Genomic DNA, 13,640 nt, shown 5'->3' on the forward strand with positions numbered 1-13,640 from the left:
GCAAGAGTCAGTTTTCTGCAATCAATTAACTGCTCGAAGTGTTAAATTTTATCTTCACTTTAATCTTTTTACTAAAAGCGGAAGTATTAGAAATTTAGTATCACTTCCGGTTTCAATACTATGTTATACAAACCAAAGCAAACCAAACTTCTACACGTCACACTGCTGCTTATTACTACTACTACTACTACTACTACTACTACTACTACTACTACTACTAATAATAATAATAATAATAATAAATCGAATGATTAATTATTTGAAAAATGATTCGAATGTTTACTGATTTATTCTAATAATCGTTTCGGGGACAATTTTAACAATTATGCAAATACTATTGAAGTTTATGGGCTGATAATGCATTTTTGAATAATATAATGTTGGACTATTTAAATAGGCCTTTTCGATTATATCAATTTTAAAAGCGTGGTTCGTCATCTATTTATAGTTTTCACACAAACAAAACCAACTTTTTTCAGCATTATTCAAAGAAAAGCAGTTCTGTCTTCCTTGTAACACCTGGTGACAATAGTAACTAACTAACTCTTTGTAATGGTGGCAATACTTGATTCACAGACTGTCCGCAGATGACTGCTAATGCTCTTTACAAATCTTTACTGCTGATAAGAGAAGTTGGTTTAGTTTGTAATTCTACTATACAGAAATATGTGACACATTCTCAAAAGTTATTGTAGAGACTTGTAGTTATTCATTATCCACGTATCGTCAATAAGGCCAATGCGTACGTGTTTTTGTATAGATATAGTTCCAATTAAAACACGTTTTTCTGATTATGTGTAAATATTACCTATAATTTGTACAGTTGCTCTGATCTTATCGCCCAAACCCGGTAGCATAATGTTATCTAATAAATACAGAACGGATCAATTATTCATTTATTCCAAGGGCGTATCAACGAGGATGGTCCACCGGGAATAGACCCCTCAAAAATTTCCTAACTCAACATACATTTGTACCCTTTCTCAATAAAATCTATACTTGTTTAACAGGGAAATGATTGATGTATCATGAAAATTTGATCTTACACTTCATCTACACTCTTTCTCTTTTAAAAACAATATAGTTCTATCCTATTTTCTGAAAATATAGGTGGAGATATTTTACAAATACTTATCGCCTATTCGGATGCAGAATAATACCCGTTCAATACTATATAGATGCAGTTGTTTGTAATAGTGGAGCCCCCTCCCACAGATTGGACCCCTCCCAATAAAAAAATTTCTGGGTTCGCGCCTGATTTATTCTAATATTGCTCCTAACTTTATTCATTAATAAAGCGATTCGAACAATAATAATCGTTAAATCTCTCAAAAATAGATAAAGTAAGGGATGTAATATCTCTCTGAACGCAGTTATTTTTAGAACACTTGTTCGCCATTTCTGTCTGCATAGTGTGTACCGTATACCAGAGGCAGAATAAGTCTGCGTCATAACGAGAGAGAGATGATGCAAGCGGTTGCTTTTTGATTCGCTCCATGCATTTTACACACACACACACTGCTAATTCTCGCACCTTGTCATAAACAGCAGCGTTTTTGCAGGAAAAAACCACCTCCATTGAGTTCCACAAGGGAATTGCATGAAGAGTTATACTCGCTTTCCTTTCCAACACTTTGCTTTATGCAGCTACTAATGTTTCAGTTTTGGGAGAGTCTTTGTTTGGTATGGAGGAGTTAGAAAAAATACAAAAGGAAAATGGGACTAGAAACTCTTTCAAGAAGCTTGTAGAATTCAAGAAGGTTAAAGATGAGCAACGTACTTGAATAGACAAAAATGTTGCCTTCAGCTGTTGAGAACAATTCTAAACACAAATGGACGACATTTGGTGTAATGTATACAGTATGGCAGTAAAATTTCCGGACTAATTTCATAAAGTGAAAAATGTTACCTGCGTGATGTTACTTTACCTTTACATAGTAGTAACCTCCTTTCTCGATGCACAACGTTCGTGTGCAAATTTTCAATAGTTTCGTAAACAAAAAAAGCTTCACTTTACTTGCTTGAATTTTTTTTTTCTAAGACATTCTGCACCAGTGGCGTAAATGCAATGGAGCGAGTAGAGCAATTGCTCCAGAGCGCACAGGAAATGGGAGCAAGGGTGAAAAAAAAAAAAAAAAAAAAGAAGACGGAAACCTTGCTTATGCAAAGAACGTTTGAAAACATTTCAAAATGTACGCTATGACTATTAGTTAATTTGCAACAGCCGATACCGAGGGCGGATCCAGTAGTTTTTGAAGGGGGCACAGCAGTCGCGTATTTACGATTTTGTTTCGGGAGGGGCTTTGCTACTTTCGGGTGGGGCTTTGCCTGAAAACGTGAAAATTCTGCAAGATATTTAATATATTTTACTATAGTAAGTAAGATTTCGGGGGGGGGGCGTAAGCCCGAAAGTTCCCCTAAATACGCCACTGGGGCACAGATCTGAAAAATAAACTTGAGAGATTTTTCCATATTTGGTTCGCTAACTAAAAATGTGGACTGCAGCACTTCATAATACGTATTTATCACCGCCCTTCTGGAGGAGGCATTGAGGAAAGCCATGTTCAATACAAGAGAATCCAGGATTACCCTGAACTGGAAATGCATACATTATCTGCAATGAGTGGAGAACGCACTCAGAATCTTCTTTTTGAGAGAAATTTTAAAACATTTTCCCCACAGCTTTTGAACAAGAGCTTAATTAGGGACTATTTTTTATATTTTATTTCTCATGGAGGAGGGCTAGTTAATCGGACTTTTGAATAGAGGATGGATACAAATAGCCTCCAATATTGTCATATAAAAGTAATAATAATAAGAAAGTAATTGAATTTCTAAAAATAAGTTAACTTTATATACATATATATTCAACCGCATACGGAGGATACATTATCTATAATGAAAATCGCATCTAAATTCATTGTATTTGATATTACACGAATACGTATAATCGTAAAACCTGGTTATTGTCAAAAGCAACAGAGGAAAGAGACATTCCTTTTCTCTTATCCAATTTAATGTTTAATCCGTTTGTAAACGTTCGCATTTTAATTTCTTTTACATGTAAATCTACCACAGGAAATATAACAATAATATTTAAAAATATGTAATAACGCAGTATTATACACTGCCAGAGGATTGTTATATGGTCACTAGATGCCACTCGTCAATATTTGTTTATAATTTGAAAAGATCGTAAGAGTTTCAAATTATTACAAACGGAAATTAATTTTTCTTCTTCGACTAATAGATTCTTTCACAAGTCTTCACTTTGATTTAAATACTAAACGCGTTGTGTCAATTTTTAACAAAAATCAGTGAAAAAAACATTATGAAGTCTTCAATTTAGTTACATATACATAGCCTAAAACAGGGTGTCCGGAATGGGACTGTCGGTATTTTTTTTAAAGTGTCTAGTTTTAATATGGTCAGAGATACAGAAGAAAAAAACATGCATTTTAAAGAAGATTTCAGAAAGTGTATTTGATCTTACAAGTCATTCTAACTCAGTGTACTCCACGTGAGCTCCATTTGTAACTCTTTCAATATCTAGCCTGAACTCAATCTCTCTCCACGTATTCTGTAACATCTGAGATGTTACTGAAGCAATCGCATTCCTAATACGGTTCTTCAGTTCATCAAGGTTACGCATCTTTTCAATAGAATACACAAGGTCTTTCACATACCCCCACAGGAAGAAGTCCAGGGGGTAACATCAGGAGAGCGTGGAGGCCATCTAATTGGCCCATCCCGGCCTATCTAACGACCAGGAAATTCAGTATCAAGGTACTCCCTCACTTGTAGGCTCCAATGTGGAGGGGCACCATCCAATTGGAATATCACTTGAGGTTGGAAATGTTGTAGCTAGGGAACAGCAAAGTGTTGAAGCATATTTAAGAGCACATTTCTTATTATGGTTTGCTCTATGAAAAAGAAGGGGCATTATGTGTTACAGCACACCAAAATTCAATTTGGGACTGTCTCTAGAATGTTCTATGTACGCATGCGGATTCTCGGATCCCCATATTCTAACATTGCGTCTGTTAACACAGCCAGACAAGTGAAAAGTTGTCTCATCAGTGAAAACAACGTTCAATAGGAAATTATGGTCATAATCAATCCTGTTCAGAATTTCAGTAGCAAATGCTGCTCTCCGTGGCTGATCCTTGGGCTTAATTTCTTACAGTAATTGCACTTTATGCGCACGCAAACTTAATCATTTATGTACCACGTCGTGCACTGTTGACTTTGGAATTGCCAATTGTCTGCTCGCTGCGCGAATTGAATTCCTCGGACTACGTGAGAAACACTTTCTTATTGCTTCCACATTTTCTTCTGACGCACGCGATTTACCACCGCTGTGTTGTTTTACTACACTCCCCGTTGATAAAAATTGATCCTTCCACGCCTGAATACTGTAGCGTGATGGAGGATCCTTGTGGTAAACGCGTCGAAAGTTTCGTTGAAGATGAACAACACTTTCTGTCTCTGCAAACTACCACACGCATTGCACCCTTTCAACTGCCGACGCCATTTTTGTTTATCGGCGATACTAGCACCGTCACAGGTAGTTGTTCAGGTATGAAAATTTGCTGAAAACTTTTTTTTTTTTAGGTTTTCTTCAATATGAATGTTTTTTTCTTCTGTATCTTTGACCATATTAAAACTATACACTTTTAAAAACCGTCAGTCCCATTCCGGGCACCCTATATATATATATAAACACTAGTCAAAAATATATGATGCATGAGCTTATAGTTCTGTTCGTCGCTAGAAGTGAAAACATACGGTAACAAAACAATTAGAAGAATTTATCGGTTTTTCTGTAATAGATATGTCATGTCCAATTAGATATTTTTACGCATTGTAATCTTGCCATTCTGATATTGACATGCACCATTTATACACGGCATCTTTCCGTTAAGCACAGAGCGAATTGTGTTGCTACCCTCGTTTCACAGAATGTAACATAGATTTTTGTGTGAATATATGTTATTAATCATCATATTGCTATAAGAAGACAGAGAAGTAGATCGGCTTCATATTCCATAAACGCTCCTGAGTGTCGCGATCCACACTAGATAAATTCTCTGATCTAACAGTAAGCTCACAGTAAATCTAAAATTCTAATCACTAAAATTTCACTAAATTATTGTTCTGAAAACTTGATATTTATGAAGAATATTAGTAAAAGCTCCCAGTTTTATCTTATGACCTAGTAATTGAAATAGCTTTCTTCTTCGTGTTATTAAGTAAAGAAAATAAACAAAGGGTGCTTTCCATATGTGGAAAGCCTATTGAGTGTGGAAGTAAATGAAAACAACTTCCTACACTTTTATATATATTAGACACAATCAGGGCCGTGCCGTGGGGGGACGAGCGGGGCGACTGCCCCGGGCACCGAAGTAAGGGAAAAAAATTCGGGAGAAAAAAGGAAAAATGATAGGAAAAATTGCCTGGAATATATATATATGGGGGCGCCGTCGTATACTCTCGCCCCGGGCGCTGATTTTCCACGGTATGGCCCTGGACACAATGTACTAACACCACGTCTCATCGCACCACATACTTTAATCCACAATTCTTTTTATTATTATTATTTCTATATTCATTATTCGTCGGATGACACATCCCAAGCTGTTCTTCTCGTATTTATTTCGTTAACAAACTCTTCAGTAAGTACTGCATCCATTCTTTACAGAGACAAACCAACCGAAGATTAGCAACAATGTAGTAAGTCGTAACGACATCTCGTTCTTGCATAAACGCAACAATTACTTCAGGTCAGGTATAGTTAAACGTTGTTTATGCAAATAAATTTCCTGTATGCAGTTTCTAGAACACAAGGATAGGTTTCTCAAACCGCAACGTCAGAACTGCCGCGGGGCAAGCAATTGGCCTCCAATGAATTTGAAATCATTCCAGATTCGTGGCGTAGTGGCACGACAACAAAACCGTAATGCCTAGAAGGACCCTTATAAAGAGTACAATTTCGTGCATTCGTATGGGTTGGGAGAAGTCTAAATAGCCTACTGTTTCGTTATGCTTTATTTCTGGTAGTTTATACTAGCTTTTAAAGTGTCGATTGATTATGTTTATGTCTGTAAGCTCAAACGTATCTATATTATTGCGACGAAGAAAAGCATGTGTCCTCATTTAGCTTTTTAATAAGCTGGGCTAAGATTATTCAATTTAAGGGCTCTGACATTCACTGCATACGTAATTGTTTCCAGTAATTTTCACAAATCGCATTTTATTAAATGTATCAGTATAAGTAATTAAGAGTCGGCTAATGGCGCTCACCCCTCTGTACCCATTACGAAGTCTAGCCTGGTGTTGGAGTCTAACCTCTCTTCTAACATCTAGAATCCAGTACTAAGGGGAATTAGAAAAAACAGGGTATATGTGGGGTTGACATCGGCGAAGCAACATAGTGGGGGATATTGTGTAATCCCGTGTGCATTTCTTGTTAAAATTGAACCAACACTTGATTTTTATTCTTTCGGTGATGCTTTGAAATTCTGACACGGTTGCTATTATTTTCGTTCATTCGAATCCAATATGGCGGCTATCAAAGATGGCCGCCTTCGCAAATGCACAGCGCTGTCTTTAAAAGCCTATATCTCCCAAACTAATTGACCAATCTTCATGTAACAAACACCAAACGACGTATAAAATAATAAAGTTTTAAAAATTGACAAGAATTATTACTTATTATTGCAATTAATAACGTGAGAAATAATTTTATTTCAAATTTTGCACATTTTATGATGTGTTTTCTTTATATATTTCTTTTTTTTTAAATAACAAGTAACCGGCAAATAATTGAGAACAACATTGTGTACCTTTTAAAAGAGTAATAAATTGTCTTTAAAATTTCATATATATCATTCAGTTTGGTTAAGAAAGAACGAAATTATAACAAATTAATATTTCCTTTTTTGCTTGATTTTCCCACATGAATATAGGAAGCTAAGAGTAATAAAATACCAAAGAGTCACTTTGCTGAAATCTTTCCACTTAGGGCTGTTGATATTATGATACGATGAAAGAGGAATTGAAGTGGTCCCAGTCTGACAGGTTGGCTGAATCCAACATGGCGGCAATCAAAATGGCTGCCATAGCAAAAACATTGTTCTCGCTTACATCCGGTAAGCATCTATTATATTGATCCGTGGGTGATATTTCTGATGAGCGAAAATTGGCACTCTAGTTATTGCTTTTACCTCTGACAACCGAATTCAGAGCGTGCAATGCAAGCACATGTAAATAAATTATCCACTATTCCTACGTCCTGCTCATGTTTTCTTTTGGTATTAATTCAATCATGTTAAATATTGTAAAACACAATTTTATTTGCTTTAAGGTGGATCATCACCCGGAAGTCAGTACACATTTTAGCTCATTGTCTTAACTACTGTGCAATGCAATGAAACGTTACATTTTTTAAATATTGTACTATAGAGTTATGTTTCAGCTACAACATAAGACACTGATTCATTGGTTGTCTACTGATATCGAAAATGTAACAACTAAAAGAAAATATTTGATTCGTTTGACAACGAGCACACAAGATGGCACTTGCTGTTTAAGTGCTTAGTTTTATGAAATGTTTATTTGTAGTAACGATCTTCTCACGAAATAGATATATTGTTTGACCGTTTTCCGTGTTATGTTTCAAATTTTATTTAAATATTAATTTACATTTATGGAAATACGTTTTGAGACGAAACTTGCGCAGAACGCCATAATGCGTTGTTGGCATTTGTACGTTTACTGTAGTAGTCACAATAAGAAAATCAGTTAAAATAGCTTGCTCAGACAACACAGACATTTGAAAAATTATTAAACTTTGTGAACGTAAAAATACATATTTAAATTATATATTATACTTATATTTTGCTACGATAACGCTGAAATAGAAAGTATTTTGGACAGCGTTATACAGCAGCCGTTATGCGCAATATGGTAACATGCATCATCAGGAATAAGCACCACTTGTTGTTTCCAAAAAAAAAAAAAAAAAAAAAAAAAAAAAAAAAAAAAAAAAAAAAAACAGTTTGCGCACGTAGGATATCTCTCTGTTGGTATATGCATCAATATGTTTATTTAAAAAAAAATACCGCCCATTTACTTGATTCACACCGCTGTCTAATTATAAAAAGTATTTTAAAACGGAAAAATACATGAATATGGAGACTTAAATGTAGAGTAGCAAATGTTTGTGACCATAGTGCTTATCAAAGACTGGATTTTTTGTTTCCCTTCAAACAGTATGAAACTGTTTCATAGTTACACTGATTCTTCTTCAGAATTACTTCCTTCATAGTCTAACATATTATCTCCTGAATTTTTACACTCATCTTCACATTGACACAATTCCGTTCAAGGTACTTTGCGGTTTTTTTTTTTTTTTTTTTTTTTTGCAACGGCACGCATTGCATTCAGTTTTAAAGACACAGTGAACATTCAAGAAAATTGTGTCCGGCGCAGGTGGCTGCAAACACAGAATAAGCTGGAAACGATGTTGTTCTTCTGTCCATCCGTAATTTGTTGAGGGGTGGAACTTCCGGATGAGAAAGGTGACTGTTTCTCCACACAAGGCATACGTAATGGGCTCTCCAAATGTGAGGTTTTAAACTTGCGCATGTTGTTGGAATTCGTTCACCTTCTGCATTTTTCCGTGAGAAGAGTTGCCATCGCAACTCTGAGAGGTCGCTACTGGAGTCAGTGCCTGTTGAGTACGTACCACAAACAAATCACTCTAAATTACTGCATGTTTCCTCGGTTGGTAGGTCCACAGTCTGTCCAAAAGAGACAAAAGACTCTAATAATTTTTTTGCTGTTTTTTCTATTTTCCAGAAACAACTGTGCCAGTGAATGCATGGAAACCTAATAGTCTTCTACACAAATCAGTTCCGAGAACTGAATAGAGATCCCAAAATAACGAGCTTTGGTTTATTTGTGGAATTTGTTTGCAGTGGGCACACTCTACGTGTGTGGCTCCTAATATTAAAGAATATGTTTGTGAATTTTGTGTTTACGGACATGCACAAAATATTTTTCATTGCTTCGACACAGCAGTTTGAGTTTTTTCCTGTGTTATTTTGTGTCTGGTTATTTGAAAGAAAACTCAGGATTTTTAGTAACCTCTATAATTAACGTATCTTTGAAATTTTGATTTTGTAGTTGTTTCTGAAGATTCTTTCAGTAATCATTTTTCATATGAATATAATTAGTTGAGAACATCTCACTACATGAAAGGACAGCTTTTGAAATCATGCTTCATTCTCATTAGAACAATATCTTTTATAATGTCTGTTATAGTGTTCCATTTAATTTGTATGTTCATATTAATAAATATGGGTACAGAGAGATAACCCTTTCTCTATAGTTCAAGAAATGGTGATAAGTTACTAATAGGATGAATACTTAGTGTCATTACCCTACCGGTAGGGCAACGGCACTCAAATATACGTTGTTACTTTTTGGTGTTGTCGGAAGTAACTGTTAACGATAGGCAAAATGGGGAAATGTACTAGAAACATTGCTTTTCCAGACATATTTTTTTCTTTTTATTTTACTCCGTACAGTTTGAGAATTTTAAATTTTACTTTAAGTGGTCGCCATTCCCCCATTTCCCCTTATGATTCAAAATTGCCCTAGATCGTAAAATTAAATTTTGTATTTAAATCCATCTTAGATGCATTTCATGATATTAATATATCAAAATATTTATGTTTAAAATATTTGGTGTAGATGAATGTAATCATTTTGGGTCCAATTATTGCTAGAAACGTTTGTTCTCCATCGCCTATTCCATACAGTGTTATTGTTTATCTTTCAAAATATTGAAGGATTGGTATAGGTCGTACAGGCAAATACGAATGTAGACTACACAGATATATTACTAACGACGTATCACTTCAGGACCTAAATTGAATTTAAAAGGGCCGTGTAATCAAAGAAAGAATATTGAGGTGCCTGATTTTCGGGGTAGTCTTAGTTCATGTTCTAGAGTTAAAATTTGTTAGATGTTTCTTTTGTGTAATAAGAGCTGATGTACTTCTACTTCTATGAGCAGGCTCATATTTACATATTTTACGGAGCTGGTCCCAAGAAAACATTGCGTCCTCTTTCCTTATTTCTTCATATTCAGTTTTGTTTTGCTTCTGAAATATCACTTACTTGTCAACGGTCAAATTATCACAGAGCACCAATAACAAATTAACAGTGGTGTATTTACGATTTTGTTTCGGGACGAGCTTTACTAATTTTACTCCAGGAAATATAAAAATTCTGCAAGATATTTAATTTACTTTAAGATAATTAAGGTAAACGCGCCTGAATTCGACAGGCACCCGAATTCGACATACCTGTGCTTAAATGTTGTGAAATAAGCGTAAGATGTCATCCCTGCGATCGTGAATAGAAGTGGCAACATTATGGGAGTGTCTTTTCTCGTGTCAAAAGCACGGTTACAGTAGATGAGTCATATGTATGGGGAAAAGAAGTACATTGTTGTGTGTGTGATACACTCTTCGAGAAAAAACACATAATCATAAGACGGCAGGTTATTTTCGTAAGACTTTTATTAAAGTTAGGTTTGCTTCAAGCAAATAGTGGTACTTTAATGTTGTAAAGGAGTTTCAATCAGTGCGTTTTGTTTTCTTCTGTGAGGACAAAGGTTGTGATGTAAAATGAAAAGGGGGTTGTCGAAAACACGAGCCTTTATTTGTATCGTGAACCGGATTTCGACAAGGTTGTCGAATTCATTCTCAGTAGTGCAAATATAATTTTAACTGAATATCTAAACGTACAAGTATGTTCGAAGTCTTTCATAAAGCTATTTGTTGCATAATTCTCCGATAGTTGTAACCTCAGTTCGATATGGAATGTTGAAATCAGGTTCCTGCATGTCGAATTGAGGATCATCGAAGTAACTACTCAGTTCAGAAAATTTAAGTTGTGTTCTTTTGTCCGTCTGATAATTTCTGCATAATAATACAACAATATTTGAAGCTGAGAAGAGATTACTACTACTAATAATGCCGACTTAATGTTTTACATGGATATAATTGAAGGTGTCGAATTCAGGTACCGCAACCGTCAAAACCAGGTGAAGTGTGTCGAATTCGGGTTCCATTGGCGAGTTCCAGTTTCATAAAAAAATTTAACATTAGCATTTGAGCCTTGAAGTGACTTTTAGTATTAGTAGAGACTGTACATTTCAAGGGAAAAAATGGGCCAACACCGACCAATATTATGGCCTCAATAGGCAATTGATTTTGAAAACGGTCCTTAACCTGTCGAAATCCGGCGCGTTTACCTTAATAAAATTTCGGGAAGCTTAAGCCCGGAAGTCCCCCTTAAATACGCCACTGTGAATTACTAACGCAATGTATATTCCTGAACAATACAGCCACGTCCGCTTACACTGAGCGGAGCGTGAAGAACGAAATACACGGATGACTCTACGGCAGTAACCAATAAGCAATACCTTTCGCTCTCTCTAGCACTACAGTAATCGCACGGAGTCGTGAAGCTTGACATAGATTTATCAATTGCAGCATCCAATAGAACGCAAGAGTGTGTCCCGGTCGTCAATTCCTATAAATGAATTTCTGTCAGTATCGTCTCTCGCGCTTTGTGAAGAACATCTCCTGAGTGTACAGTGATGTCAGATTTGCCAGTAAGTTTCATTTTGTTAATTTTGTTGATATTGTTGTTGTATTTGTTTTATATTTTTGCTAATATTATTGTTACCGTTTATTTCGAATAATTGTTGGTGTTGGTATTATACTCGTTCTAAGTTTGGCAACATTGTTTGCGCACTTCTGTCATTTCACGTTCTCTCAAGTGTGCGTTCAGTTTGTATCTTTTATAATTGGAATTTCAATTACGATTTTTAGGATTTAGGTTGTTTGGGCTCTCATTCATGATGAGGATAAATAAAATCTTCCAAAAGTGGTTGAGAACCATTATTCTAAAACAACCCGTTTCTATTTTCCTTTTCCGGGACATTTTCCTCTTTTTTTCTTTTTTCTTGTTTTTTATTTGGATTTTTTTAAATTTTTATTTTTATATAATCTTAAAAACATCTTTACTAAAAGAGTATTACGTTATATATTTACTCAATATTCAAAATTGTGAGAGAAATTTAAAAGAAACTATAAAATTAATTTGCTTACCATTCTTAATGAGTTGTCAGGATCGAACTCAGGAAGGGTAACATTCCTTATTCATATTCTATTATATCTTTATCTGAATGTCCTGGCTGTATGCGATTCTCTGTTGTTGTCAACTTTTTGTCAACCATTCTGTGTCTGACTTTCGAAATGCTGCTACCAGAAATGCACAAATCTATATTTTCAGATTTTCTTTTTATTTTCATTATCAAACAGTTGTTCTTCATCACCTATGATATCTGCTTCAGTTGACATAGTAGGGGCGAATTGTAGCATCCCAATCCTCTAAAGTGAGAGGGTACAATAGAACATCGAAGATCTGCATTTATGCATCTGCAACCTAAATAACAACCCTTTTGAGATTTACATCCTATTGGCTTCAAGAGGTTTCCGGGAGCGGATGGTTTAAACGTTGTGACTGGAACCGAAGAAATTCCATCTTTCTGCCAACCCCTTTTTTCTAGTGGTAACACACTGCCCTTTCATAGTTGCACTTGATGAAACACTCTGAATAGGTGTTGTCAGTGACGTAACTATAGTGGGACAAACGAGGCTTGTGCCCCGGGCGCCGAATTTGGAGGGCGTAAAATTGTGCAAATATTTGAAGGAACGTTTTGGTTGGTTGGTCAAGGGGACGCTAAGGCGAGTTCTTGCCCCGGGCGAAAACTAGCCTAGGTATTTCGTGGGTGCTGTTGGGCAGCCCCTGTTGTTGGGGGAACACTAGCCAAGTTAACGTCAGTTTTGGCTTTAGAACCGAGTTGATAGATTTCAGTGTATCTAAAGTTATTAATAATTAAAGAAGTCTCTGTCTCTGTAGCTCCGTAGACTCGAACTCCGTAGGCTTTAGAAACGAGTTGACAGAATTCAGTGTATCTAAGGTTATTAATAATTAAAAAAGTCTCTGTCTCTGTAGCTCCGTAGACTCGAGCTCCGTAGGCTTTAGAAACGAGTTGACAGAATTCAGTGTTTTTAAAGTTATTAATAATTAAAAAAGTCTCTGTCTCAGTAGCTCCGTAGACTTGAGCTCCGTAGGCTTTAGAAACGAGTTGACAGAATTCAGTGTATTTAAAGTTATTAATAATTAAAGAAGTCTCTGTCTCTGTAGCTCCGTAGACTTGAGTTCCGTAGGCTTTAGAAACGAGTTGACAGAATTCAGTGTATCTAAAGTTATTAATAATTAAAGAAGTCTCTGTCTCTGTAGCTCCGTAGACTCGAGTTCCGTAGGCTTTAGAAAAGAGTTGACAGAATTCAGTGTATTTAAAGTTATTAATAATTAAAGAAGTCTCTGTCTCTGTAGCTCCGTAGACTTGACTTCCGTAGGCTTTAGAAACGAGTTGACAGAATTCAGTGTATCTAAAGTTATTAATAATTAAAGAAGTCTCTGTCTCTGTAGCTCCGTAGACTCGAACTCCGTAGGCTTTAGAAACGAGTTGACAGAATTCAGTGTATCTA

At 35.7% G+C, this 13,640-nt stretch overlaps 1 protein-coding gene and 1 long non-coding RNA gene across 11 annotated transcripts in view; one reads left to right on the top strand and one right to left on the bottom strand.

The window, feature by feature from the left end:
• LOC145690064 (uncharacterized) overlaps positions 1 to 13,640 on the bottom strand; it is a 1,134,032-nt gene that overhangs the window by 392,113 nt on the left and 728,279 nt on the right. The window lies entirely within an intron of this gene.
• LOC145690066 (uncharacterized) overlaps positions 1 to 13,640 on the top strand; it is a 905,981-nt gene that overhangs the window by 6,234 nt on the left and 886,107 nt on the right. The window contains exon 1 of one of the 9 annotated variants that reach the window (XR_014132153.1): positions 11,569 to 11,692. The exons of the other annotated variants lie outside the window; for them this stretch is intronic. This is a non-coding gene — a long non-coding RNA (uncharacterized LOC145690066). Of the gene's footprint in view, positions 1 to 11,568; positions 11,693 to 13,640 lie in introns of those variants that run through there. 9 annotated transcript variants of the gene reach the window in all.

This window comes from Thermobia domestica, chromosome 7 (genome assembly GCF_964235325.1).
Source record: "Thermobia domestica chromosome 7, izTheDome1.hap1.1, whole genome shotgun sequence".
NCBI classification, from domain to species: Eukaryota; Metazoa; Arthropoda; class Insecta; order Zygentoma; family Lepismatidae; genus Thermobia; species Thermobia domestica.